Source organism: Neltuma alba, unplaced genomic scaffold (genome assembly GCF_004799145.2).
Source record: "Neltuma alba isolate B1F8T4 unplaced genomic scaffold, ASM479914v2 tig00010940_pilon, whole genome shotgun sequence".
NCBI lineage: Eukaryota > Viridiplantae > Streptophyta > Magnoliopsida > Fabales > Fabaceae > Neltuma > Neltuma alba.
Genome location: NW_021635713.1, coordinates 27,432 through 32,800, shown reverse-complemented (window position 1 = coordinate 32,800; position 5,369 = coordinate 27,432). Strand labels below are relative to the sequence as shown.

Sequence of the window (5,369 nt, the reverse complement as noted above, 5' to 3'; positions counted from 1 at the left end):
CAGGTGGGATCGGATAAGCTCCTCGATTGGAAGTGAAATTTGGCCTCTCGCTCTTTTCCAACATGATTTTAATGACTCCTAACAATCATCTCGCTATTCATTTCTTCTAAACGCTGCTCCATAATCATTGCTACAGTAAGAACAATTAAAAAAAAACAAAGAAACAAAAAGCAGCGAAAATAGAACGGCACATCAACCAAATATGTGAAGTAAAAGACCGAGAGGAAGGGGTGTAAGATGGAGAAATCGAACAGATAGGAAACAAAGTGTGGAAACAAAAAGATCACTGTAATGGGTGGGATAGATCAACTCTCAAACAACCGCAAAGAAGAGTCTTCCATAACAAATAGTAAAAATTATGTAATTCAGTACCCAGCTAACTCACCAAAAAGAAGTAACCGAACTTCCACTCGGGCTGTCTAGATTGAACACCAAGAAGCATCTTTAACACCTGGCCGGAGAAAATGAAGTACCGAATAGACAAGAAAAGTGAAAGAAGCAGAAAAATAATGGAATAAAAAGGGTTACCGAAGTAGAGAAATAGCCACGTTCTGCCGTAATCAGCAATACTGCCGTAATCAGCAATACTGCCGTAATCTACTGAGTTCCTAAAAAATCAGTCAAAGCCAAGCACTTGAATCGTTGAAGGTTAAGTCAAAGAGACCAGAGAGGAGAAGATTTTGAATAAGGAAGAGAAACAATAAGAAAGAGAGCATAAAGTGAAATTAGAGAAATAGCAGGCGGATAATACCTATTACTGCGCCTTCAATCTCCGAAGATTAGAATAAGCGAATTATGATACGACGAAAAGAAAGGGCTGAAGTCGAAAAAACCTTGCAGAAGTCGAATAAAAAAAAAAAAAAGGGCAGAAGTCGAAGAACCGTGTGGATACATTTTTTCTTGGCTTACAAGGAATTCGATATGTTTCGGATGCTCTTGCTGGATCCCACGAGACATAAAAGCGAAGCACACGTGGACGGCTAATACTTGGCAAAACAATAGATAATGGAATTAGAAGACAAATACATGCACCAAGAATGACATAGACCAATAGATGAGAAACATGTGGACCAATCACTGAACAACTATAAGGTTTATAGGTTATATAGATATGGCATCAAATATTTACTTGAATAATATATGTTATTACAAATGGAAGTGTATGTAGGTGATGATGAGTGTGGGGTTAATTTGTCACAGGGATCGGAGGTGTGGATTCGATACATGGCTGACTGAAATAAGACAAACCACGCACGACGTCGTAGAATGAATGAACATCCATCTCAAATTCAAATTTGTTCCATCCAGAAAGGAATATTTATTTTGGTTATTAATTCTTCCTTCTCTCGTGTCTTTTTTCTGTTTTAGTCCATTATATTGTTATTATCATCATAAACATGACGCTAATTAACCGTATGACACAGCAGGCCACTCCATGACTGCCCAATTTGTGCTTGCTCACTCCTTCGGTCACACTCGGCTCCTCGCTGGCATAAGATTCCCTCCTCCTCCTCCTCCTCATTACCAATTTAATGCTATCAATTCAGTATTCCCCCTCCCATCCATCGCCGTCACTCATGGGCTGCACCGCCGCCAACCTCAACGATCTGCCCGCCGTCGCCCTTTGTCGTCAGCGTTGCGCCTTTCTCGATGAAACTATTCGTCACTCCTATGCCCTCTCTGCCGCTCACCTCTCCTATATCAACTCCCTCCACTCTATTGCTCTTTCCCTCCTACAGCTCCACCATTTCCCAGCTCCTTCTTTGCCTCCTCACAACGACGACCACGACCTTCCCTTGCCTCCACCCCATCATCCTTTCACTTATACTCTCCAATCATATCCCCGAGGTCACGTTTCCTTTCCATCTGCTGCATTTATGAAGCATACTGCTCCCCCTTCCCAGGTGTATGAGCAGATGCCTTTCAGTCCCCCCGCTGTTCACATGGGCGACTATTCTTCATTTTACTCCTCATCATTCTCTCACACCAATTCTAATCCTTCTCACTACTTCGGTGATCAAACTTCTGGCGTCGGGAGCGGCGGGTACTATCGCTCAACCCATCCATTCGGGCCAGACTTGTCGGCGGTTGCTTCTTCATCTCAGCCACCTCCAGGGATTTATTGACCTTGGCATTTTCATAACTCTTATTATGATGAGGATGGACATCATTCTGAACTCACAACGAGCCAGGACTTGAAGCAAATAAAAGAGGACGAGGGAATTCCTGATGTGGAAGATGATGATTATGAGTATGAGCTGGTCGAACCGGTGCAGGAGGATCAAAGCGATGCAGATGATGGGGCTGGGACTCATTCAAAATCCACAAAAGACAACCAAGCTGAACTTACAGAGGCATCGCTTCACCAAGCTATGCCGCTTGGTTCAATGGAGAATGATGGCGTGGAAGTGGTGGAGCATGAAGTGCATGCGGATGATGATAAGATGTCCGGGGAACGAGGTGGTCCTCCGGATGCTTTTGAGTTAGCCAGCTAGATTGAGGCTCAGTTCCGAAGGGCTTCTGAGTCTGGCACGGAGATCGCTAAGATACTTGAGGTGGGAACGCTTCCATGTTATCGAAAACATGTGGCTTATCAAGGTAAGTCATCTGCATTTTCTGGTGCAAGCCGGCTCTTTTTCATTTTCTCTACTTCTCTTAAATTCAATTATTACCTCCACCATTTTCTGGTGCAAGCCGGCTCTTTTTCATTTTCTCTACTTCTCTTAAATTCAATTATTACCTCCACAATCCATTATTGTTATCTTGATCTGTGTATTATTTGAGGACGTTCCTTCTTTTCAGGCTGCTCTTCACTAATTTGTGCTGAGTACTACTACAAGTTCTTCGAGCGTATATTGCATGCATTAAGTTACACTGTCAATGATTGATTTGAACTTGGTTTTTTGTGCTGACGTCAAATTATTATGCTTGCCCCTGAGCTTTGAATTTTATCAATCCATATGAACCAGCTTTTTCCAAGATGTTAAAATTAGTCGATCTCCCGTTGTCATTAATGGTGTCACAACCATCAATCTCCAAAGTACTCATACAAGATTGATCCTAGGAACTTGGAACTTGACGGAGATCTGTTGACGAGGTCACGCAACCTTTCTTCTACATTGCAGAAACTTCATCTTTGGCAGAAGAAACTCTACAAGGAAGTAGAGGTATATATGCTTTTTTTCTCATGATATTTTCACCAAAGAGTCAGAAGTTTCTTCCACAATATGCATTTAACTCGATCTTCGGTAAGTTGAGTTGAATGCGTACTTGTTTACCAGCATCTCGTTTATCTTTAAATAGCCTACATCTATGAACTTTTTGTGGTTTTTTTAAATACTCGTACATTAGGGTTTGATCACTCGTATCTTTTCTTTTCTACCTCGCTGTCTTGTTAATCATTAGAATTTATTTATTTATTTATTAACTACTATGTCTTATTTTTGTAGGCAGAGGAAAAGATACGAGTCTTGCACGATCGAAAGTGTCGATTGCTGAAGCGTTTGGATGACAGGGGTGCCGATTTTAACAAAGTTGATGCAGCTCAAACTTTAATTAAGAAACTATCCACAAAAATAAGAATGGTCATTCAGGTTGTTGATCTGATTTCTATGAAGATAGATAAGATAAGGGACGAAGAACTGTGGCCCCAACTTAATGAATTGATCCAGGGTTATGTGAAGTTAAGAACTCGCAGCTCTATTTGTACAGCTCATGAATATGTGTCTATTCCTCGCCGGCTATATGTTTTTACTATCTAACATGGGAGCGTTCTCCATGAATTTTTGACTAAACGTGGTTGTTATTGTAGGTACTTTCCTGCTATCATTTTGTCAATTGCTTACACACACACACACACACATATATATATAGGTGCCAATCTTCAGTTATAGAATCCTCTTTGTTTTTCTTCTACTTGATTGTTAGAATTTAAAGATAGCCTTGTGAACTTGTGCATGACCATCAAATGTGATATGCTTTTAAAACAAGGTACAAAACGAGAGTGGGAAAATGCGATTGTTATTGAATTTTCATCATTAAGACCGAACTTAAAGTGTGAGGATCTTGTGTAAATTTCAAGGTTTAGTTCGGCAGACTACTTCAATATAATAGGTCTAGCATGCTCTTATTTATTGTTCTTGCGTTTTTCGTGGTTTTGATGTGGTCGTATTCTGCCAATTGACTTTTACATATCCTTGGGGACATGTATATAGGACGCGCGTGATTTTGTTTATATGTAGAGTATTCTATTAGTATGTTTTGTTTCCTCTCAAGGTGCGGATACCTTTTTTTTTTTTTTTGGGGGGGGGGGTTTCAGGCTAGCAAGAATGTGGAAAGCCATGCTTGAGTGCCACCGAATACAGTGTGAAGCAATGAGAGAAGCCGGAATTCTTGGTTGGATGGGATCCAAGAAGAAGACTGGCATTGCTGATGAAGCTACCAAGCAACGTGAACAAGAGGTGATCAACTGGACTTTGCAATTCTCTAGCCGGATAGGTGCCCAGAAAAGGTATGTGAAAGCACTGAATAATTGGCTTCTGAAATGTCTGCTGTATGAATCGGAAGAAACAGCAGATGGTGTAGTTGCTTTTTCCCCTGGTAGAATGGGAGCTCCTTGTGCATTTGTAAGATGCAATCGGTGGTCCCAAGCCATGGAGAGAATATCTGAAAAGGAAGTTGTGGAGCGTATGCATGTGTTTGGCAGGAGAGTGCTTCAGAAATGGGAACAAGAGAGGTTGGAAGTAATGCTGGAGAGGGAGAAGTTGGGAGAAATGTAGTAAAGGGAGATGAGCTAGCAGAAGCTACAGAAGCAAATACAGGAAGTAAAGCAGAAAATGGTGGGAGCGCTAGTTTACAAGCAAGCCTGCAGCAAATTTTTGAGGCCATGGAGAGCTTCGCAGGCATCTCCGCTAGACTTTACGAAGAGTTGCTACAAAAAAGTGATATGGAGGAAAGAGCCAGTGCGGAGCATACGCAAGCGTGTTAAGTGATTTCACAGTGCACATATAATATACTGCTCTGTCTTTTATTACAAGATCTAATTTTTTAAATAGATCTGTCCTTTTTATAACTTTTTTTTGAATTTGTCTGAATATTTATTGTATTATCTATTTTACCTCCAATTTAGTACATTTAATACATTATTTTTCTTCATTTATCTCACTATTACTCCATCACATTTATCCATTTATATATAAAGGTATATTTGAAAAAAAAAAATATTTACTACATATTAATTACTTTTAACTAATTTTAATTGTTTTCTTAAACTACATAATTTAGCTTAAAAAAAATCTTATAACAAAAAAAGGAGAGAGTATACATATGGCGGCATTGGGTGTGAGAAGCTCTTGACTTTTACCCTTGGG

At 40.2% G+C, this 5,369-nt stretch overlaps 1 pseudogene; it reads left to right on the top strand.

Annotated features, from left to right (window-relative positions):
- Positions 1-1,577: 1,577 nt before the first annotated feature.
- On the top strand, positions 1,578-4,987 carry LOC114760153 (uncharacterized; annotated as a pseudogene).
- The last annotated feature ends 382 nt before the right edge of the window (positions 4,988-5,369 follow it).